At 39.9% G+C, this 25,629-nt stretch overlaps 1 long non-coding RNA gene across 1 annotated transcript in view; it reads right to left on the bottom strand.

Moving 5' to 3' along the window:
- LOC132378697 (uncharacterized) overlaps positions 1–25,226 on the bottom strand; it is a 49,479-nt gene extending 24,253 nt beyond the window's left edge. Inside the window, exon 1 of the long non-coding RNA XR_009507162.1 lies at positions 24,933–25,226. This is a non-coding gene — a long non-coding RNA (uncharacterized LOC132378697). The remainder of the gene's footprint in view (positions 1–24,932) is intronic.
- Between the last annotated feature and the right edge of the window lie 403 nt (positions 25,227–25,629).

Genomic DNA, 25,629 nt, shown 5'->3' with positions numbered 1-25,629 from the left:
GTAGCTCCTTAATCTTTCAATATAACAAACGGGCATTATGGAAATGTGTCAGGCATTTCTGTACCAAAAGTAATGTGACTGAAGAACCACCCAAGTTGTTTTGAAAATCTTAGATTAAGTTGTTTCTTACCACAATACTGTCAATAAGCAATGAAAATGTTTATTTAGCACAATACCTTGAAAACATCAAAAGGGTTTTGATCTCAAGAATTTGAATCCATGGTTTGTATTTTTTTTAAATATGTTTTGATGTAGAATTATAAAAGTTTACAGAAGTTAAGTTAGGAGATGTATACTATCACAAATACTGTGAAAGACTCTTACTGCAGCAGGCAGGGTGGGCAACAAGGTATATTTAGTAAATAGCTTTCTGAAATGCTCAAGTCTAGATTCACATGCACAGTTTAGCAATAAATATATTAAATAAATACACAACTCATGAAATGTTAAGAGAGTTGTTTATTCTGACCCATTTTTCCCAACACAGTTGTATTTTTTAAATGCTGTAAATTAAAACACAATCACACACTCAACTCTCTTCCATGGTTTTTTCTAACAATGCAAACATTTTATTATCTATCTGTAAATTTTATTATCTGTAAATCTTAAATTACAGCTACAAGTTTAGAAATGCAAGTTGTTATTTGCAGCAAATTCTGGCCATTTGAAAATAGGTTCCTGGTAAAAACAATATCCCTTCATGATGCAATTACACAGTGGACTGCTGTGAAGTCTAATTGAAAAGAATGTTTTTTTAGAATCATCGCCTAAGTGATACAAGGACAGTTTCCTGGTTCACACTTTGGGACTTTAGCTGTGGATTTAACTGGTCAGATGAAGTCAGGAATATCTTGTACCTGTGATTATGTTATATTCTGCTTGCTCAGCTGTGGATAAGCTGAAACACCACAAGAGGTCACTATTATTTTAAAAATGAGCCTGATTGGTGTCCTGATGCTGCCCAATGTTCCACTTCACTGCATCTTTCCTATACTGTACTTCCAATCTTGCAGATGCTTGAGTCTGTGTAGAGGTTTCCAACCCACAATGAATGGTTGTACCTTCACTACATTAATTTGCTGCCATATTTTACCTGGTCCATACCTTTGCCACTGGATTCCTTATGCTGAGTATAATGGGCAAACACAGGAAAAGTGTCAACAGTGAAACTGTCTGCAACAGCAACATCTTGTGAAAGTCAAGAAGGAATCAGAGATGGGGAGAAATATGGAAATAGTGGCGAATAAAGATTTCTAAGCATGCATGGAAGCAAAGTCCCAGTCCACTGGTATCAAACTGTTATCCATTGCAGGAGTGTTAGACTCTTCCTGCAGATGCAACTTTACCTGCCTTCAAGTCCAAGGGCAGATCATGAGACTTCTGTGTTCCATTGCTAGGAACCTCCCTATTACAGTATCAAAGGAGCATATTCTGCACCGGTATAAGAACTCACTCCTCCTTACAGTTACTGAAACTGTACTAGACATCCCAGGTAAATGTTATCTTATAGTTTCCAGACTCTCCCTGAGTTGCACAGGGATGTAGTTTTGAGGATTTGTATAATATGCTGAAAGCCACACAAATGGGTTTCTCTTGTTTGTGATCTATTTTTTTAATCTGTACATGTTATTCTTTCCCAATAAGAGCAAACTATAGACTGGGCCTTTACAAACACTCATTCGAGTTCCTGAATGTTATATTTTGCAACATTTTATTCAACTCTGTTATTTTGATTTTTGTGTCCATTATTATTGTGTTTCAATTTCCCATATTTTGAGAACATCACAGGCAATACATCTGTCTGACATCTGCACATGATGGCAAGAGTGTTAAGGTTCTTGGCAATTTAATTTGTTTGGTTACAGAATATCAGAAATATAGTTGTACAGAAACTACATTGCTTTGGAGTGTGGCACAGTAGTTACTGCTGGTGCCTCACAGCTTCTGCAAAAGGGTTTGATCCTAACCTAGAGTGTTGTCTGAATGAAATCCACACGTTCTTCCTGTGATTGTCATATATGTACTTAAGCTGCATTGGTTGGTAGGTTAATTGGTTACAGTAAATGATCTTCTGTGTAGGTAGGGGCAGGAACAAATGAGGGAAATTGATGACTGTCTAGCAGAAATTACAGTAAAATAACGGGAAATGAAAATGATGGGATGCTCTGAAAGCCAGCAGACACTCAATGGGCCAAATGAAATGGTCTCCAGCTTTTCAAGAAAACATAAAAACAAAATATAAACCAAGGAATCGTGGAATTGGAACTGATCTATTATGAATGTTTACTTTTGTTGGTGGAAGAGCTATGACATATTCCAGAGGCACTTAATTATATTATATTCTCATTGTCACGATGGGGCTTTAGGATTCAACTACAAATGTGTTGCAGAAATCTTAGTTTACCAAGAAGTAAAATGTTAATTTATCACCAAAATCATTGATTTTAGCCAAAAAACAGAATGATGAATTATTAATACTGAGATATTTCCTTAAAAATGTGCACTCGTTGTCATTGAATCATATTTATTGATTTTGTATGTTAATTACCTGTTGTTACATATATTTTGCTTATTACAAAAAACAAATAGTTGCTAGTATCTTTGTGAAATATCTAGGTATCCCAAAGGTAAAACAATCTTTTGCAGATTTTCATGTTGTAATTATTGCTCCCTGTGCTTTTCCAGAGCAATATCAGCACAGTTCCTTCTTGCTTTAATTCATTTGTCACTATCAACATTACTGACAAGGTGTAATTATTACCTATTCCAAACTGTTGACGCACTACAGTCCTTTCAGTGAAAGGACTTGCATGGTGTTATTGGGTGGGAATTCCAGGACTTAAAATCCATTTATAATAGGTTCCTGACATTACTGAAAATCAAAGGATAGAACTATCCTGAAAGATTTAATAAACTATGGCTCTGTATACTTGAAGACTACTTGAGTGTCTTATGATTTTCTAAATATGTTGCTAAAAATGGATTCTAGCATTTTCTCACTGACAGGTGTTAGGCTAGTCAGCTGATTGTTTCCTGCGTTCTTCCAAGACTTCTCCAGAATCCACCAAATTCTGGTAGATCACAATCAATACATCGTCTTTCACTATAGCCACTTCCTTCAAACCTGAGGATGCTGGCCATCAGTTCCAGGTGACTTGTTGGCTTTTAACCCCAGTTGTCTGCCAATTAGTTTTGCTCTAGTCATAGAGATTGTTTTAAGTTCCTTCTTTACAGTACTCAAATATCTCTTAATATTGGGAAGTTTTCAGTGTTTGCTACGACGAAAGCCTATCCAAAATAATTATTTAGGATTGCTGTCATTTTCTGTCTATTTTCCATTATTAATTCCCCAGTCTCATTCTCCTAAGCACTAATGTTTACTTTGGCTACTTTTTATAACTATGTTGTAATCATGCTTTCCAGGAGGAGTCTGTGCAATGAAATCATTAATTGTCTCACAACACAATGCCCGATCAAAAATAGCCTGTACTCTGGCTTTTCAATTTATTTCTCTAATAAACTATCCTGTGTTCACTGCATGAACTTATTTTCCTTTATTAACAGACCTACCCCAGTGCTTTTTTTCTTTCTGCCAATACTCCTGAGTGTCATACATCCTGAATAATCATTTTCCAGCCTTGGTCACCTTGCAACTAAGTCTCAGTAGTGGCCATTAGTCATATTCATTTACTTCTACTTGTGCTGTCAGCTTATCTATCTTATTACAAAAGCTGTGTGCATCCAGACAACAATTAAACACAAAGTCAGAGGCATACAAGAGAGAAAAAAAAACTTGTCCATGCCTACCATCATGTACCCTTCTATACTAATCCCTTTTTCCAGTACTGTACTCACAATCTTCCATGCTAAGGTGGTCCAAGTGCTCATCTAAATGTTGTGAAAATACCTGCCTCCTTCTTATTCTAGCCACACTCTTGGTTAAAAAAAAAGAATTCCTCCTCTCTTGGTCTCCTGCTACTATACTTTTTTGTTTTAGATACTTCTGATAGTTATTCACTTTTAGAATAAAGAACAAAACAAAATAGTACAGGCCCTTCAGCCTACTGTGTTCCTTTTAAATTACTCCCAAGATCAATCTAACCTCTCCCATATAGCCCTGTATTTTTCTTTCATCCACATGCTTACTGTATCTAAGGATCTCTTAAACATCTAAAATGTCTGCCTCTACCACCACCCCAGACACATACTGCTCTGTAAAAAGGTTATCTCTGACATCTTCCTATACTTTCCTCCAATCATGTTAAAATAATATCCTCTCATCTTAGCCACTCTCACCCTGGCAAAAAGACACTGGCTGTCCACTCAATCTATGCCCTGTATCAGCTTATACACCTCGATTAAGTATCTTCTCATTCTCATTCATTCCAAAGAGAAAAGCCCTAGCTTACTCAGCCTTTCCTCATAAGATGTATTCTCTAATCCAGGTAACATCCTGGCAAGTGTGCTCTGTGTTCTCCCCAAAACTTCCACATCCTTCCTATAATGAGCCACAAGAAATTAACAAAATCCTCCAAGTGTTGTCAAACCAGTTTTATAAACTGCAAAAATTACCTTGTGGCTCTTGAACTCAATCCTCCAACTAACAAAGGCCAACCCACCTTCTGCCTTCTTAACTACCCTATCATCTTGGGTGGCAACTTTGAGGAATCTATGTATGTGGAGCCCAAGATCCCTCTGTTCCCTCACACTGCTAAGAATTCTGCCATTAACTTTGTACTCTGCCATTAAGTTCCACCTTCCAAAGTGTATCATTTCACACCTTTCCAGGTTGAACTCCATCTGCTGACTCTTCACTCAGTTCAGCATCTTCTCAATAGCCCAATGTAACCAATGACAACTTTCCACACTATCCACAATCCACCAACTTTCATGTCATATGCAAACTTACTAACCAACCCTTCCACTTTCACATGCAAGTCACTTACAAAAGAAATCAGTAACAGCAGGGGTCCCAGGAAAGATCCTGCAGAACACTCATAGTTGTGGATCTCAATGCAGAATACACTCACCTACTAGCAGCCTATGCCTTCTATGAGGAAGCCAATTCTGAATCAATGCGGCCAAGTTCTCCTGGATCCCATCCTTCCTGGCTTTCTGAATGAGCCTTCCATGGGAAACCTTATCAAATGCCTTGCTAAAATCCATATACACCACACCCATCTTCATCAGTTACTGCTAGAGGAGAATGACCTATTGGGGCACAGCAACAACAACTAGGTCAGTGGCACTATGGCCAACTTTGAGGCTCAGCAGAGAAATGTAAAGTCAGGCAGAGTGATAGTGATAGAAAATTCAATAGCTAGGAGGATGGCAGGAAATTCTGTGACTATAAAAGAGAAGCCAGGATGGTGTGTTGTCTCCCAGGTGCTAGGGTGTCTCAGAGTGGCTGCAGAATATTCACAAAGGGGAGGGTAAGCAACCAGAGGTCATGGTGCACATTGGCACCAGCGACATGGGTAGAAAGGGAAAAGAGGTCCTCAGCAGAAAATTAGGAAAGTGGCTAGAGGTGGACCTCTAAGGTTATAATCCCTGGATTACTCCCAGCCACATATTGGTCAGAGCAGGATTAGGATGATTGTGCAGATAAATAAATGGCTGGGGAACTGGTGCATGGGGCCAAGTTTCACGCTCTTGGACTATTAAAACTTCTTCTGCAGCAAGGGTGACCTGTACAAGAGGGATGAGTTTCACCTAAACTGGAAGGGATTAAACTAGTTTGGCAAGGGTTGGGAACCAGAGCACCCCTTCAGAAAGTGGAGGGATGAAGAGGAAGTAAATTCTAAGACCAGTAAAACAGACAGGAGCAAAATAATATATATAATGAGATAAATAGTTTTAACTGTATATGTTTTAATGCTAGGGGTATTATGGATAAATGTAATTAGAGCATGACTCAGTACATGGAACTATAATGTTGTGGTCATTGCAGAGGCTTGGTTGAGAGAAGAATAGGAGTAGATGCTTATTGTCCCAGGATTTTGATGTTTTAGAAAAGATATAGAGAGGGAAGTAGAAAGGTGAGGGGGGCAGACTTGCTCTACTAATCACAGCTGCACTCGGGCATATTGGAGGGCTTATCCACTGAAGCTATATAGATGTATCTCAAAAATAGGAAGGGTGAAATCACTCGGATGGGATTGTACTACAGACTCTGCAATAGCCACGAGGATATCGAGGAACAGATATGTAGGCAGATTAAGGAAAGGTGTAGAAGCAAGTGGGTTGTTATCAAGGGAGACTTCAGCTTCCCTAAAATAAACAGATCTTTTTAGTGCAAGTCATTTAGATGGGACAGACTTTGTTAGGTGCATCCAGGAGGATTTATGTGGATAGTCCAATAAGAGGAGGGATTGTCTTGAACTTGCTGTTGGGTAACGAGCCTGGCCTGGTGACCAACATTTCAGTGCGTGAGCAGTTAGAGAGCAGTGGCCACAACTCCTTAAGTTTTAAGATAGCTGCTGATAAGGATAAGTATGGACCTTGTGGGAGAGTATTAAATTGGAGCTGGGCAAATTTCGAAAACATTACATAGGAACTAGGGAGAGTTAATTGGGAACAGCTGTTTTTTGGGGAAGTCCACATCCAGCACGTGGATGGTGCTTTAAAGACCAAATGCACAGAGTACAGGAAAAATATCAGAAGGAAGGACAAAGGTGGCAATGTAAAAATATGTCAAGAGAGGTGATAAATTTAGTCAAGAAGAAAAAGTATGTAAAGCTAAGGAAACTATAATCAATCAGAGTATTTGAGGATTATAAAGAAGCCTGAAAAGAACTCAAGAAGGGAATTAGTTTAATCAGGATGAGCCATGAAAAGTCCTTGGTAGTAGAATTAAAGAGAATTCCAAAGCATTCTATACTTATATCAAGATCAAGAGCAAAAGGATATCTATGGAGAAGGTACAACCACTCAGGGATACAGGGGGAGCATTTGTTTAGATGTGGAGGGTGTGGGTGAGGACCTTAAACAGAACAGTACTTTATATCTGTATTTACCAAGGAGAAGGATTGGAGGATAGTGAGATCAGTGCTGAGCATATTGATGCCATTTTGAGGTAAAGAGCACAGTTCCCAGTGCCTGATGGGACTATCTCAGGTTACTGAGAGAGGCAAAGGAAGAAATTGCTGGGGCCTTGACCAATATATTTTTGTCCTCTCTAGCCACAGGTGAGGTCCTAGAGCACTGGTGAGTAGCTAATGTTGCATTTCACAAGAAGGAAACTAGGAATAATCCTGGAATCTATAGACTAATGAGTCTCATATCAGTGGAAGGGAAGTTTTTGGAGAGAATTATTAGAGATAGAATTTGGAAAACCATGGCCTGATTAGACAGTGCCAGCATGGGTTTGTGTGGGCAAGTCATGTCTTACTAATTTGAATGAGTTTTTTGATGAGTTGATGAGAGTGATCGTTGATGTTTATCTATCTGGATTTTCATGAGGTATTTGACAAGGTAACTCATGGGAGGCTCATCCAGATGATTAAGATGCATGGGATCCATGGTGAATTGGCCATTTGGATTCAAAACTGGCTTGACCGTAGAAGGCAGAGGGTAGTGGTTGAAGGGACTCATTCTACCTAAAGGTCTGTGCTTGACGCTCATCCACAGGGATCAGTAATGGGACCTCTGCTGTTTGTGATGTATATAAATGACCTGGATGAAAATGTAGATGGGTGGGGTAGTAAGTCAGCAGAATATACAAATATTGGAGGTGTTTTGGATAGTGTTGAAGATTGGCAAAGAATACCGCAGGATATATAACAGTTGCAGATAAGGGTGGAGAAGTGACAGATGGAGCTTCAAAGTTCAAAGCTCAAAGTAAATGTATTACCACAATACATGTAACCATATACAACCCTGAGGTTCATTTTTGCGGGCATTCACAGTAAATGCCAACACAATAGAATCAATGTAAAACCGCACACATAATGGGCAAATAACCAATGTGCTAAAGCCAACAAATTGTGCTAATATGAAAAGAAAGAAAAATAAACAAAATGATAATAATAACAACAAATAAGCAACAACTATCAAGAACATGAGATGAAAAGTCCTTTAAAGTGAGTCCATGGGAAGAGTTCAGTGTTGGGTGAGTGAAGTTATCCCCTCTGGTTCAAGAGCCTGATGGTTGAGCGGTAATAACTGTTCCTGGACCTGGTGGTCTAGATCTGGCTGCTCCTATACCTCCTTCCTAATTGCAACTGTGAGAAGAAAGCATTGCCAGGATGGTGGAGGTCCTTGATGATGGATGTTGTTTTCCTGTGATATTGCTCCTTCTAGATGTACTCAATGGTGGGGATAGCTTTGTCCATGGTGGACTGGACAGTATCCACTACTCTTTGTAAGCTTTTGTGTTCAAGGATATTGGTGTTTCAATACCAGGCTATGATGCAGTCAATATACTCTCTATTATACAAATATATAAGTTTATCAAAGTTTTAGATGACATACAGAATCTTCACAAACTTTCTAATAAACTAGAGCTGCCATGCTTTCTTTGTAATGGCACTTCTGTGCTTGAGCCAGGATAGATCCTCTGAAATTATAACATTTAGGAATTTAAAGTTGCTGATCCTCTCCACCTTTGATTCTCCAATGAGGACTGGCTCATGGACCTCTGGTTTCCTCCTCCTGAAAGTCAATAATCAGCTCCTTGGTCTTGCTGACATTGAGTGAGATGTTGCTGTTATGGCACCACTCAGCCAGATTTTCAGTTCAGCAGAATTAAATATGGCATTGGAGCTGTGCTTAGCCTCACAGTCATAACTATAAAGCGAGTTTAGCAGGTGGCTCAGCAGATGGCCTTGAGGTGCACCTGTGCTGATGACGATTTTGGATGAGGTGTTGTTGCCAATCCAAACTGACTGGGGTTTGCAAGTGAGGAAATTGAGGATCCAGTTGCACAAGGAGGTACTGCAGCCTAGGTCTTGAAGCTTATTGATTAGTTTTGAGAGGGTGATAGTATTGAATGCTGAGCTGTAGCTAATGAAGAGCATCCTGATGTATGCATCTTCATTGTCCAGATGTTTCAGGGTTGAGTGAAGAGCCAGTGTAATGGCATCTGCTGTGGACCTGTTGTGATGGTAGTCACTCAGGAGTTGATGTTTCATTATCAACCTCTCAAAATACTTCTTCACAATGAGTGTAAGTGTTTCTGGACAATAGTCATTGAGGGAAGTTGCTACAAGTTTTGGCCACCAGTATAGGTAAAACCTGCTTGAAGCAGGTGGGTACGTCACACTGCCGAAGTGAGAGGCTAAAGGTATCAGTGAATACTCCAGCTGGTTGATTAGCACAGTTACCCTGTCTGGGCCAGATGCTTACCCAGACAAATGTGAAGTATTACACCTTGGTAGGTCAAATGTCACAATTGTACACAAGGCCCTTAACAGAGTTGATGAGCAGAGGGATCTTGGGGTCCAAGTTCCTTGAAAGTATCTACACAGATTGATAGGGTGGTTAAGAAAGCACATGGCATGCTTGCCTTTATTAGTTGAGGCACTGAGTTCAAAGATCAGGAAGTTATGTTGCAGCTTTATAAAACTCTAGTCAGGCAGCATCTGGGGCATTGCATAGAGTTCTGGTTGCCCCATCATAGGAAGGATGTTGATGCTTGGGAGATGGCACAGAAGAGGTTTACTGGGATGTTGTCTGGATTAGAGGACATGTGCCATAATGAAAGGTTGGACAAGCTTGGGTTGTTCTCCCTGGAGTGGCAAAGGCTGAGGGCAGATCTGATACAGGTCTATAAGATTATGAGAGGCATAAATCGAGCAGACAGATCATATCATTTTACCAGGGTTGAAATGTCTAATACTAGCAGGAACGCATTTAAGGTATGGGGGGGGGGGGACTTCAAAGAAGATGTGAGTGGCAAACCTTTTCCACAAAGATTGGTGAATGCCTGGAGTGCAGTTCCTGGGGTGGTATTAGAGGGAGATACATTAGCGAGTTTTAAGAGATGTTTAGATAGGCACATGAATGTTAAGAAAAGGGAAGGATATGGACATTCTGTAGGCAGATGGGATTAGTTTAGTTGACCATTTGATTACTAATTTAATTGTGGGCTGAAGGGCTAGTTCCTGTGCTGTACTGTTCTATGTTCTAATAACCTTTGCTTTAGCTATTTCCTTTATCTCAATCAGATCCTTATTCAGTCTTTCAGCCTTTAGGGAAAACAAAGCTAGCTTACCCAGTCTCTCCTCATTGTTGAAATACTCTATACCATATAACATCTTGGTAAATCTATTCTACACCCTCTAGTGCAGTCACACCCTCCTGAAAGTTGGCAACCACGGTGGTATACAGAACTCCAGAAGTTGTCTAACTTATGTTTTATATAGCTCTAACTTAATTTTGTTGCTATTACATTATTTCCCCCAGTTAATGACAAAAAAAATCCCATATGATTTCTTAACTTGCTGTGTTGTTGCCTTTGGGGATTTTTGAACATGTACATCAAAGTGCTTCTGTTCTTCAGAACGTCCCAGAGTACAACCTTCATTGTATGTACAGTATATCCTAACCAACCGGTCCTTCCAAATTGTTTCAGCTCAAAACAGTTTTTCAGGATTAAATGTCATTTACCATTGCTCTACTCATCTTACAAACTCAACATTATCATTCTCTAGCCAAGGGCTAACCTGCTATCAACACTATCACCAACTTTGTACCATCTGCAAACTTACTAACTGTACCTCCTTCATTGACAACCAAATTGCTCCAACATATCTAGCAAACAGTAAGGGTCCCAAGCAGCACACACAAAATGCTGCAGGAACTCAGCAAGTCAGGCAGTGTCTGTGGAAATGAATAAATAATTGATATTTCATGCCAAGACCCTTCTTCTGAATTAGAAAGGAAGGGAGATTCCCAACAGAAGGGATTACACTCATTATTCTGTTCCCCATTCTGTATATACAAGAATAGACTATTTCATGATATTTGGAAAAGACATAGACAAAATAAACACCTGTGGAATTGGGACAATAGATGTAAGTGACCATGCACCTATATATTTATCTGTTGATTTTGACCTACAACCAAAGAATACTATTTGGAAACTAAATTCAAGTCTACTCAATGATCCATACTTCAAGGAACAAATTAAAAAAGAACTTGATCTCTACTTAGAATTTAATGATAATGGAGAGGTTTCACCTCCCATTTTATGGGATACTCTGAAAGCTGTCTTAAGAGGGAAAATTATAGCGATATCTTCATATAAGAAAAAAATAAGGAAGAAAACATTAGATGAATTACAAAATAGGCTGAAGGAACTAGAGAAAAAACAAATCGAATTTGGCACAGGATACATTAGGGGAAATTTAAAAAATTAGGAATGAAATTAATAGTTTGGCTATGCAAGAAATCAGGGAAAATTTAATGTTTCTGAAACAGAGACATTATGAAAGTGGATCAAAGTCTATGAAAATACTGGTATGGAAGCTGAAAAAAGATAGCAGAAAATACAATTCATAGAATTAGGGACTCAAGAACGAAAAAGATAAAAAAAATGAGCTAAGTGAAATTCAAGTAGCTTTTGAAGTGTTTTACAAAACTCTATATTCCAAAGTTTCGAGGGAAGCATAACCCAAATTGACACCTTCTTGAATTCTCTAGAGTTACCCACTTTAAGCTAAGAACAAAATAGAACGATGACTGCTGACATAACTGAAATTGAATTAAAAGCTGCAATTAGTAGGCCTAAATTAAGCAAGTCACAGGGATCAGATGGGTATACGGCAGAGTGGTACAAAGAATTTAAAAATGAGTTGATTCCTGTTTTACTCCCCACACTCAACTGGGCTCTAAAAAAGGCACAAATGCCACCCAGTTGGAAGGAAGCGATAACCTCAGCTATACCGAAAGAAGGCAAGGGTAAAATGGAATGCAGATCATTTAGACCAATATCCATTCTCAGTGTAGATTACAGATTATTTACCTCCATCATGGCCAAACGATTAGAGGAGTTTCTACCCATACTGATTCATAACGATCAGACAGGTTTTATACAACGACACCAAACACAAGACAATATACAAAGGACACTTCACATTATGGATCATATACAAAAAAATAAAATCGAAGCAATAGTGATAAGTGTGGATGCTGAAAGGCATTTGATTCGGTTAATTGGAATTTTCTTTACAGAGTTTTACATAGATTTGGTTTCCAAGACAATTATTAAAACTATATAGACACTATATGACAACCCTACTGCTAGGATTAAAATCAATGGATATTTATCAAATAGTGTTACCCTAGAAAGGGGCACGAGACAAGGTTCTGCATGGTTACTGCTATTCTTCACATTATATCTGGAACCATTAGCTCAATACATCAGACAAAATGAAGATATCAGGGGAATTACTATTAAAGGGACAGAGCATAAATTGGCTTGTTATGCGGATGACATTTTGATCTATCTGGAGCAACCAACATACTCCTTACCTAAATTGATGCAATCCTTTGAACAATATGGTCAATTATCAGGATACAAGATCAACATAGATAAAACCCAATTACTTTCATATTACTATAGCCTACCAAGAGAAATTGAAAGTAGATATCCCTGGACAAACAGAGTCTATCAAATATCTGGGCATCATTATGCCAAAAGATTTGGCAATATTATCAGAATGTAATTATCAGCCTTTATATAAAAAATTAAGGAAGATATGGCAAGATGGAGCCTGATTCCTTTTTTCAGTCTCATTTCAAGGATTGAGTCTATTAGAATGAATATACTGCCCAGACTGCTATATCTCTTTCAGACCCTGTCAATAGAGATTAATCAAAATCAATTCAATGAATGGAACAAGATGTTATCAAGGTATATTTGGCAGGGTAAAAGGCCTAGCGTTCATCTCAAAACTTTGTAATTAGCAAAGGAAAAGAGGGGTTGGGGCCTGCCTTCTCTTAGATATTATTATTTTGTAGCACAGTTGAGAGCTGTGATATGTTGGTTCAACCCATCATATGACGCTCAATGGAAAAAAACATTAAGTGGGTACTTCCCATCCCCATACACGCAATTTTGGCTGATAACAACCTGCAAAAGTACATAAATACTATTGATAACTCATGGGTGAAATTGACTCTTAAAATATGGAAAACTACTATAAAAGAATATAATCTAGAGGGAGATATTGCAATTCTTAAATGGTGTGCAAATGACTCGGATTTTACACAAAATAAATTGGATGCTAGATTTAAAGACTGGAAGCTAAAGGAATAACAATTCTTTGCAACATAATGAAAGAAGAAACACTGTTCAGTTTTGAAATGCTTAAAGAGAAACACTTATTAGAAAAACAAGATTTTTATTGGTATTTACAGATGCAACAATATGTTAATAAGACGCTTAAAAATGTAACCAAGGCAAGTACATGTTTGATAGAGCTATTTAGAAAAGCATATAATTCAGATAACGGTAGTAGAATCATTTCAAGCATGTATAAGGAGTTGTCAAATTTTAAAACACATTCGACTTCATACATTAAAGCAAAATGGGAGAAGGAAGGAGGGATAATTATATCTGAGGAAGAATGGACAATAATATGGAGATATCAATGGAAGTGTACCAGTTCACAGAAATGGAGGGAGTTTAGATGGAAAAACTTGATAAGATATTTTATTACACCCTCTCAGAAATTCCATTATGATGGTAACCTCACAGTTTGTTGGAGAAATTGTGGAAATCAAAATGCAAATCATTATTATATTTTTTGGGACTACCCTGTTGTCAAAGACTATTGGAGGGGGATACACAATGCCCTACAAGACATTTTTAAATGTGAAATACCCTTAGAGAGTAAGACCATATATTTTGGATATATACCTCAAGAATGGTTGAAAAGAGATAAATATTTAATGAATATACTGCTGGTGGCTGGTAAAAAAGACTCTTACTAGGAAATGGTTATCATATGAGAGCCCAACTTTAGATGCATGGACAGAAATTACAATGGATATTTACAAAATGGAGTTGATAACAGCATCTGTTAATCATAAGCTGGAACAATTTGATTCATACTGGGAAAAATGGTTTAACTACATAATGCCTCATAGGCCTGATTTTATTCTCACAAATCAATGAATATGTTGTAAAAAATGATCACTTCCTTCTTGTACATAGTTTTATCCTTTTGCTTGTTTTTTTTCTCTCCGCTCTTCTATAAGTGTATACCTCAGATAAATACTATGTGCAGATTTGTGACATATATGTACAATGTCTGAAATACATCTTATGGAAATGTTTGTTTGATGATGAACTTCAAAAAAAAAATTACAAAAATAAAGAAAGGAAGGGGGAAGCCAGCTGAACAAAAAGGTGGGGGGAGGGGAAGGAAGACAGCTCGAAGGTAAAAGGTGAAGCCAGTTGGGTAGGAAAGGTAAAGGACTGGAGACGTGATAGGCAGATGAGAAGAGGTAAGAGGCCAATATGGAGAATAGAAGAGGAGGGAAGGAGAAAATAAATATTTTATTACAGGATGGAGAAATTGATATTCATGCCATCAGGTTGTAGGGTACCCAGACGGAATATGAAGTGTTGTTCCTCCATCTTTTTATCGCTGGGGGATCGCACTGCTGCCGGAGAGGGGAAACTGCCTTTTTATCACAGGTGAGATCGCACTGCTGCCGGAGAGGGGAAACTGCCTTTTTATCACAGGTGAGATGGCTCTGCTACCGAGAGAGAAGACTGCCTTTTTATCACAGGTGAGATGGCTCTGCTACCGAGAGAGAAGACTGCCTTTTTATCACAGGTGAGATGGCTCAGCTACTGAGAGGGAGAAGACTGCCTTTTTATCACAGGTGAGATGGCTCTGCTACCGAGAGAGAAGACTGCCTTTTTATCACAGGTGAGATGGCTCAGCTACTGAGAGGGAGAAGACTGCCTTTTTATCACAGGTGAGATGGCTCTGCTACCGAGAGAGAAGACTGCCTTTTTATCACAGGTGAGATGGCTCAGCTACTGAGAGGGAGAAGACTGCCTTTTTATCACAGGTGAGATGGCTCAGCTACTGAGAGGGAGAAGACTGCCTTTTTATCACAGGTGAGATGGCTCTGCTACCGAGAGAGAAGACTGCCTTTTTATCACAGGTGAGATGGCTCAGCTACTGAGAGGGAGAAGACTGCCTTTTTATCACAGGTGAGATGGCTCTGTTACTGAGAGGGAGAACGTTGCCCAAGTTTTCAGAGTTTTGGATGTGGACTTGAACTGTTGACTTTGTTTCAATCTTATGGTTTTTTCTATTCTATGTTCTTCACCCAATCTTTCTCTTTTTTGTGTGCGGGGGAGGGGGATTTTTTTGGTGGGGGGGCTCAATGTGCCTCTCCCTTTTTTTGTTTTTTTTGTGCGGGGAGGAGGGATTTGGGGGTGGATGATCATGTTGCCGTTCTTCTCTTTCTTGGTTTCATGACTATCTGGAGAAGAAGCAGCTCAGAATTGTACACTTTGATAATAAATGAACTTTTGAACCTCAAGGACGGCCTCATCGTGGCACAAGTGGACGCAATGAACGGACATGTGGGAATGGGAATTAATGTTTGGCCACCGGGAAGTTGTGCTTTTCACAGATGGAGCGGAGCTGCTTGACGAAGCTGTCCCCGATTAATGACAGGTCTCACCAATGTATCAGGAGCACCAGACACAATAGATGACTAGAGCAGATTCACAGGTGAAGTCTTGTCTCAGCTGGGCGGAGTGTTTGGGCCCTGAATGGAGGTGAGGAAGGAGATGAATCTGAATCAGAATTGGGTTTATTATCACCGGCATGTGACGGGAAATCTGTTCACTTAGCAGCAGCGGTTCAATGCAATACCTAGTCTAGCAGAGAGAGAAAAATAATAATAATAAATAAAACATAATAAACAAATAAATCAATTATGTATATTGAATAGGTTATTAAACAATGTGCAAAAACAGAAATATTGCATATTTAAAAAAGTGAGGTAGTGTCCAAAGCTTCAAAGTCCGTTCAGGAATCGGATGACAGAGGGAAGAAGCTGTTCCTGAATCACTGACTGTGTGCTTTCAGGCTTCTGTACCTCCTATCTGATGGTAACAGTGAGAAAAGGGCATGCCCTGGGTGCTAGATAATGGACGCTACCTTTCTGAGACACCGCTCCCTAAAGATGTCCTGGGTACTTTGTAGGCTAGTACCCAAGACGGAGCTGACTGGATTTACAACCTCCTGCAACTTCTTTCTGTCCTGTGCAGTAGCCCCTCCATACCAGACAGTGATGCAGCTTGTCAGAATGCTCTCCACGGTACAACTATAGAAGTTTTTGAGCGTATTTGTTGACATGCCAAATCGCTTCAAAATCCTAATAAAGTATAGCTGCTGTCTTGCCTTCTTTATGACGATATCAATATGTTGAGACCAGGTTAGATCCTCAGAGATCTTGACACCCAGGAACTTGAAGCTGCTCACTCTCTCCACTTCTGATCCCTCTATGAGGATTGGTATGTGTTCCTTCATCTTACCCTTCCTGAAGTCCACAATCAGCTCTTTCGTCTTACTGATGTTGGGTGCCAGGTTGTTGCTGCGGCACCATTCCACTAGTTGGCATATCTCACTCCTGTACCCCCTCTTGTCACCATCTGAGGTTCAACCAACAGTGATTGTATCGTTAGCAATTTTATAGATGGTATTTGAGCTATGCCTAGCCACACAGTCATGTGTATACAGACAGTAGAGTGGTGGGCTAAGCACACACCCCTGAGGTGCGCCAGTGTTGTTAGCGAAGAGGATATGTTATCACCAATTTGCACACACTGTGGTCTTCCAGTTAGGAAGCTGAGGATCCAGTTACAGAGGAAGGTACAGAGGCCCAGGTTCTGCAACTTCTCAATTAGGATTGTGGAAATGATGGTATTAAATGCTGAGCTATAGTCGATGAACAGCATCCTGATGTAGGTGTTTATGTTGTCCAGGTGGTCTAAAGCCGTGTGAAGAGCCATTGAGATTGCATCTGCCATTGACCTATTGTGACCTATTGCAAATTACAATGGGAACTTGCTGAGGCAGGAGTTCAGTCTAGTCATAACCAACCTCTCAACGCATCTCATCACTGTCGATGTGATTGCTACCGGGCAATAGTCGCTTAGGCAGCCCACATTCTTCTTCTTTGACATTGGTGTAATTGTTGCCTTTTTAAAGCAAGTGGGAATTTCTGCCCGTAGCAGTGAGAGGTTGAAGATGTCCTTGAATACTCCCGCTAGTTGGTTGGCACTGGTTGTCAAAGCCTTACCAGGTACTCCATCAGGACCTTCTGCCTTGTGAGGATTCACTCTCTTTAAAGACAGTCTAACATCGGCCTCTGAGACAGAGGTCACAAGGTCAGCAGGTACAGAAGGGATCTTCACACTGTAGATGTGTTCTCCCTTTCAAAGCGTGCATCGAAGGCATTGAGTTCATCTGGAAGCGAAGCATCGCTGCCATTCATGCTACTGAGTTTCGCTTTGTAGGAAATAATGTCTTGCAGACCTTGCCAGAGTTGCCATGCATCTAATATTGTTCAAAATTGTCTCTTCGCCCTTGAAATAGCCCTCCACAAATCATACCTGGTTTTCTGGTACAGGCCCGGGTTGCCAGACTTGAATGCCACAGATCTATCCTTCAGCAGATAGTGTACCTCCTGGTTCATCCACAGCTTTTGGTTTGGGAATGTATACTATGTCTTTGTAGGCTCACACTCATCCACACAGGTTTTAATGAAGTCAGTAAAAAACTGCAGCATACTCACCCAGATTCAAAGATGAATCCCTGAATACAGTCCAGTCCACCGATTCAAAGCAGTCCTGTAGGTGCTCCTGTGCTTCCCCTGTCCATACCTTCTTGGTCTTCACTACTGGTGCTGCAGTCTTCAGTCTCTGCCTATACTCAGGGAGTAGAAGTACAGCCAGCTGATCAGACTTGATGGTGGAGAAACAATGGTCGGTCCAGTGTGGTGTTTCCTCTGGTATTGCAAATGATCTGTTGATGGTAGTTACTTAGTGATTTTTTTTCAGACTGGCCTTGCTAAAATCTCCCAAAACAATGGTGAAGGCATCAGGGTGCGCAGTTTCGTGCATGTCGATCCCATTGCTCAGATCATCTAAAGCAGGTGTCACACTTTGGCTGCTTGCAGAGATAAATGCCAGGTGGGGGATTAGCAGGGAGGGATGAATGGACAAGGGAATCATGGAGGGAGCGATCCCTCCAGGAAGTGGGGGCAGAGGGGAGGAGGTAAAGCAATGTTTGGTGGTCAGATGCCTTTGGAGATGGTGGAAGTTGCGGAGAATAATATGTTGGCTTCAAAGGCTCATGGAGTGGGAGGTAAGGACAAGAGGAACTCTATCACTGTTAAGGTAGTGGGAAGATGGGGTTAGTGTGGATATTTGTGAAATGGAGCAGGGCAGCATCAATGGTGGAGGAAGGGGAACTCCATTCTTCAAAGAAGGAGGACATCTCTGATGTGCTGGAAAGGAAAGCCACGTTCTGGAGACGGTTGTGGCAGAGTCAAAGGAACTGAAAAAAGGGAATAGCATTTTACAGGATACAAGTTGGAGGAGGTATAGTCAAAATAACCATGGGAATTGGTATGTTACGCATCCGAGCTCCAGTATTTGTACTAAATGCATTCCGATCGTAACAGCAATTATGGATCATTATCCTTTGCCTCAATCTTCCTTACCCTTTCTCTATTTGCTAGAACACTTGTGTGCTTGCATGCTTTATCCCTTCCTCATATACTTTGGTTACAATTATCTTTATCATTGCCTTGCACCATTGCCTGATTTATATTTGATAGTATCAGCAAATGTTCCTCATAATGATACTGTATTGGTCCTTTCCCTGATGAGGTGCAACCTATCTGACTTGGTACTCTGGTCAAGTTATTTAACTTTATTTTGCGATATGTTCAGATCCTGATTATGACCATTCAACTTTGAGGTTCTGGCACATCTCTCTGAATCTTCTTTGAATCTATTGGAAAGAGAATCTGCCACTTTCCTTACATTTCCTAAGGACGTAATCTAGAGAGCTGAGCAAGGACCTGCAAGAACATGACTTTGGCTTATTTTCACAACAACCTCTTTGGAATCTATTTCCAACAGAGAAAGCAGAATGGACACAAAGCTTGACTGAATAGGGTTATCAATGCAATTTTGTCTGGTTCCTTAGTTTTTATGCCATTTATCCTTATTTTCATTTTTAAAACAGTTACATAATTACATTTCAATTTTAATTCTTAACTGATATTTTTAAAGTTTTTAATTGCCAAGGATGTGTTTTTAGTAATGATAAACTCATCCACAACCTTAACTAACAACAAAGCTGATGCATGGACCTTCTGGCTTGCAGGACATTTCTGGAACAGACCTCTTCAATGCATTGTCAAAATCTCTGTTGTGCCTCAGACTTATCATTGATCTCAGGAATACCAATGTAAGTGGGAGTAGCAACAAGGCATTCCGCTCTATGAGCCAGCTTTTCTATTTCTCAAATTTATGACTTTTCTTCTACCTCAACAATATTTTCCTGCCCAATCCTCAAAGCTGTTGTTTCCACACATATCCTGTGTGTGACAGCCTACCATGTGTGAGAATTGTTAAGACTTGCCCCTCTCTCTGAGTGAAAAAAAATTCATCTCATTTCTCAATAATATAGCCATTATTTTGATACTGCAAGTCCTTGATCTAGATTCTTTAGTTAAAGGAAAAATCTTCCCTCATCTCCCCCGATGAGTTCCCAAAGAGTTGTGTACTGTTCAATTAGGTCACCTTTCATGTTGGTAAAGTCTAGAGAAAAGAGGCCTAGACAATTATATCTCTATCCATCACATGATGGAGAAAGGAGAAATTGAACGAAGTAAATACAGACAAGTGTGTTGGGGGTAGTACTGTGTATAACAATTCTGAGCAAATGAACAGGGAGAAAGATTTGATCCAGCAAGGAAAATGAAATTGAAGATTCAATTACCTTCACAAAATTTGTAATGCAGTTAAAATAAAGGACACTGATGTAGCTGAGTTCTCAAAATGCATCGTGTGATCAGTTTCATATCAGCCCGAAAAAAGTCAAGTAGTATTGGACTCTTTTAGGAACTGGACCTGTGCAGGTGGAAAGGGGCAGTGGGTTACCATTGTGAGGGCAGTAATATTAATTCAATTAGATTTATCCAGGGAAAGAGGCCAAATGAGATTAAAAGTAAAAATTTTAATTTGGGGCAAGACCAATTTAATCAGAAACAAAAATAGAAAATGCTGGAAACACTCAGCAGGTCAGGCAGAGTGTCTATGGACAAAGAGATGGTTAATGTTTCAGGTTCAGACACTTCATCAGTGTCATCAGTTCTAACAAAAGGTACCAGATTAAAAACATTTAACTGTTTACTTTTCCACGGATGCTGTGTGATCTACTGAATGTTTGTAGAGTTTTCAGTTTTTTTTTAAAGATTTCCAACATCTGTGTTTCTGTTTCACTTTCATTTACTAGCAAAAGGTGCAATAGAAACAACTAACTTAAGGCAGAATTGTGACAGATCATGAGGAAACAATGGCCAAAGATTTAACTAGTTGTGTCTATCAGAGCAGGCCAGAAGCTGAGTACTTGACAACATGTGAGTTACTTCTTGAACCCTGCAGCATATCAACTGGTTAGTGTCTGCTATTTTCAAAATCAAAGTAAATTTTATCAATGTCCATAAAATCAAAGTACATATATGTCACCATATACAACCCTGGGATTCATTGTATTGTGGGCATACTCAATAAATCCATAGAATAATAACCATACAGAATTAATAAAAGATCACACCAACCTGAGTGTTCAACCAATAAATAAGCAATAGATATTGAGAACGTGATATTCAGAATCCTTGAAAGTGAATCCATAGGTTCAGGGACAATGATGGGGCAAGTGAAGTTATTCTGTTTGATTCAACAGCCTGATGGTTGAGGGGTAGGAACTGTTCCTGAACCTGGTGAAGTGAGTTCTGAGGCTTCTGTACCTATTTTCTGATGGCAGCAGTAAGAAGAAAGCAGGTCTTAAGTGATGGGGTCCCTGATGATGGATGTTGCTTTTCTACAACAGTGTTTCATGTAGATGTGCTCAGTGGTGGAGAGAGCTTTAACTGTGATGGACTGGGCCTTATCCACTACTTTTTGAAGGATTTTCTATTCAGGGGCATTGCTGTTTCCATACCAGGCTGTGATGCAGCCAGTAAATATACACTTCACTGCACATCTATAGAAGTCTGTTACAGTTCTAGATGTCATGCTGAAACTTTGCAAGCTCCTAAGGAAGTAGAGGCCCTACTGTGCTTTCGTCGCAATTGCACTTACACACTGGGCCCAGAACAGGTCCTCTGGAATAACAACAGAGAAATTTAAAGTTGCTGACCCTCTCCACCTCTGATCCTCCAATGAGGACTCAGCTCATGGACCTCTGGTTTCCTTCTCCTGAAGTCAATAATCAGCTCCTTGGTCTTGCTGACATTGAACCTATTTACCGGTTCGACCATTACTTCCTCCAGTGCATTCTATTGTTGATCCAATGTGTAAATTTAGAACGAACACAGAAAATAGTGGAAATGCTCATCAGGTCAGACTGCATTTGTGGGAGGAGAAACAGAGTCAGAGTGTGAGGTCAGTTATCATTCATCAGAATTTGGTTTCTCCAACCTGAAACATTAACTTTGTTTCTCTCTTCAAAATGTGTTTGATCTATTATTTTTCTTTTTGCTTTACATTTTCAGCATCTGAATGTTTTTTTTTACTTTCATGTAAATTTAGAAGGTGCATAACAGACTTGCTGAGACTTCTATAATACTATTTCCCAAATCCATGATCTTGACTACCTACCAATATCACAGGGGCAGTAGGAGCAGGAAACACCAACAATTATAAATCCCCCAGCAAGTCATCAACCATCTGTCTCAGAATAATACTGTTCCTTCCTCAGTGCTGGGTCTGGAATTTCCAGCCTCGCCCCATTAACAAAAGAATGCAGCACTTACAGCCACCTTGTCCTAAGCTATTTCAGAGAGTCATTAACTATTATTCTTTCTGCATATCTATTTGCATTACTTGTTTGATTAAAAAAAATCATTGTATGATTCTGTTTATCTTATTGCTAGGCTCAAATTTCTGCGTTTTGAAACTCTTTAAAAAAAATGACCTTTCTGCGATGACCCTATGTATCTGTTTGATCATTCGTCGTGTGAATATTACAAAGGCAGATTTTTTGTCTGCGGAGTTAAAATTGCAATTAGTGCAATTTTAATGAAGTCAGTCGCCGCCTGTGATGTATGTGGGTGTCTGAAGCACCAGGTGGCAGCAGATGCAGGCAGTTTTCAGCATACTCGGCGCTCCGATCAGCACAACAAAGAACCAACCATCTTTGCTTTTTCCCGGTATCGTTTACAGTCGAAAATATACACCTAATACAATCGGAAACTACCGAATATTTGTTCAAAGCTGTTTAAGAGATACCATCATTTGAATATATATACTATGCTCCCAAATTATTACTGCGCCTAACGTTAGAATATCCTATGAAATAGTCAGCCTGTTCACATCTTGCATTCTCGTTTGCGGGTCTGATCATCAGCTTTTGAAAAAAAATCACTTCGCGGCTTGACTAGAGGAAAAAGAATTAAGTGCAGCTGTTGAATCTTCACTAATATGTTGCTCATGTCAAAATCCTAACCAGTACTGCCTCCCCCACAAAAAGCTAATTTAACACAAAGCAGTCGGCATCTGGATTTACGAAATAAACATCAATTCATGCACCCTTCTCCCTCCTCCACTTCACAGAATGCAGACCATCATTAAAGGGTCGGACCAGCACACACCCAACCCATCTCCATGGAAACATTGACCTCATGCTGCGACATGAAATCCAGGCTCATTGCTATGGAAACTATCCGTGACATCAAGCCCGAAATCCGTTACCATGACAGTCCACCCTACTGATTTAGCAGCTATTTATGTCTCCGTGCCAACACGCCGCGCTCGGGATGTTTCTGTGTGCAAAAGTTGCCATCCATTTGCCGAATAATTAAACTAGAATCTGCTGAATATATTGGGCACGAAAAAGCCCCATCATTTGCTTTGTAAAGGCTCCAACACAATGACCTGTTTGTGTTCAGCCGAGACAAATTTATGTCCGTACAAAGGAGACACAAGAACAGTATTCAAACAAAGCAGGGCGTTAACCGACTACACTTGGCACTTTGCACAAAACGAGTAGCGAGGGCGGTGATGCTTATGTTACCGTCTTCACGGGCTGGTGAATTATTTGTACAATCAAGGTAACTGCGTGATTTTATATGCAGTTTTTTTTTAATTAAACGGCTGCCCTTCGTGGGTGAGGGGAAGCAGAACTCGTCCCTGGGGAGTGCGTGGTTACCATCCTGTCTTCGCTGTGTAACTGCTATTGTTGCAGCAAGATGTTCAAAGCAGATAAATGTGCTGGCGATAGCAGTGAATCACCAAGGTCCCGCCCTTGTGTCTGTATTGGATAATGGTTGCAGTGTCTCGCTGGTCCCCGCACGCCCAAACAGGCGAAGCTCAAAAGAAAAGCCTCTAATTTTTTTTCTATTTAATATATTAATTTATTTTGGTTAGGTACTATGATGTAATTTCGTCATAAACTCAGTGTTGCGGACTTCCATAAGGGACATAATAATGTGTGGTTTGTCGCGATAGTGGATAGTAAAATGCTTTGTTTTTTTTGCATTAAGCCGGGTGGGGAAGTTGCAGTTGCGGAATTGACCGCCAGGGTTTAAACATTTTCAATTAAATGTATTTCTAACCATCAGTTCTTTTTTTAAAAAAAAACTTTTGAGTACAAGCACGTTAATCTGACCTTTGTTAAACTAATTCTCATGATTGCAGATCCATATTTTGAAATGATCTGACTTCAGGCACTGGAGGTGCTCGGCAGCCCGCAGTGCCGAGTGCTTGCCGGGGTCTCGAATTTCACTTTATCCTCCCCCAGCCGACAGACAGCCTGCAAAATGGCTTCTGCTGATGTTTGGGATAATGCGGCTTTTCTCCATGGGTGGTGTTTTTTTTTGCGCTGCAGGCGGGTGTACGTGGGGGGGGGGGGGTGCTTTTTGTCCGTGTTTGAAGCAAGAACAATGTCCCCAGCTGCAGATGTGGAGATTGTTGTCCTCATCAATAAATAATGGTGGAAATTAGCAGCCAGAACAAAGCGCTGTTTCTTCGCAAGTTAAAGCTTGTTTTCACCCTATCACCATTTCCTTGCGTTTATTGGCCATAAAGAAATACGAGTGCAAATCTCAGTGTTTTTGTTCTTTATGAGGCCGCTGCAGTTTATTAAAGTATTGATGTGCGGCTCTGCCTACAGCGCCCCTTTGCAAAGGTCCGGTCCGACTCGGCGCCGCTGCCGCTAGTGTTACTGTTGGAAGGTTTCTGCGTAAACAGCAGGCAGAGGGAAGCTCTGCGTTTCCTGCCTGGGTGAGCTGGCGGCTTCAGAGAACCTTCTAGAAGGTTTAAGCATGTGATCACATTTGTTGTTTTTTGTTTTTTAGAGAAATCCAAAGTGTAAGAGGCTGAAAAGCGATTTTTTTTTGAAATTGTAGGGGGTAACAACTTTTTTTCAGCTTCCCTGACCAAGTTTGAAACAGAATTGAATAAATTGCAAAGCAACGTGTTATAAACATTTACAGATGCTTCTCGACAATTCTGTACTTCCAATGCAATCTGATATAGTCAAGCAAAAGGTTAAAATGATACATATGTTTTGGCGTTTTTGGTAATTGATAAAATTAATTATAGTAACCTATTAAAACTATATAATCTCGCAATAATTTTAACAACTATAAAGTTATGATTTGAATGCAGCGGCGGAAACCACTCACGGTTTCTCCTGCAAAACGCACTTACTTACGATCAATAATGTAAAACCTTCCGGTTATTGCATCTTTGTCTCTTGGGTATCAATATATAATGCATCCAGGCAGCCAACACCATTAAAGGCACACTGAGGTAATTTAATCAAGTAAAGGAAGACATTAACCAATGCAGTAGGAGATGAAGGCGATCACTTGAATTCACAATATCAATCAAGTATTAACACTGAATATAGCATATCCATATCCGAATCCCCTTGCTCTCCTACAAATGTAACAACTCCCACTGCTGATTTTTTAATGGTCGAATGTACAAGCAGCAAGACCTAGAACAGTACAGTATTTTTTAAACCAGTGTCACATTGTGCTGTTCTCGGTTGCGCGTTGTAAGAAAGTCAGCGAAAACACTTCTATCCCCTCCCATCTTTAGAGTTTGCATCACCAAAATCAATTGTGGCAGATGACACCGGATTTGCTATAACATGGAACTTGTAATCGAAATGCAGGGATTAATATTTCAGCCATCCCTGCCAGTTGAACGAAGATTGGTGTTTATATTTCATCTGTCAGGAACATTTGGATTTCGCTTCCTTGTACTGGAAGCATGGAAAAAACCATTTTCCCCAGTGAAACTTAAAGAGTATTTGATTTTATTATTAACAGTTACTGAGGTGAACGTGGTTCTTAACCGCAAGTAGCTTCCTTCGTGTTTGCAAGGGCTAAATATTACTCTCC

The sequence above is a fragment of the Hypanus sabinus genome, chromosome 2 (assembly GCF_030144855.1).
Source record: "Hypanus sabinus isolate sHypSab1 chromosome 2, sHypSab1.hap1, whole genome shotgun sequence".
NCBI classification, from domain to species: domain Eukaryota; kingdom Metazoa; phylum Chordata; class Chondrichthyes; order Myliobatiformes; family Dasyatidae; genus Hypanus; species Hypanus sabinus.
Note: the sequence above shows the minus strand (reverse complement) of the source record. Positions and strands in the feature narration are given on the sequence as shown.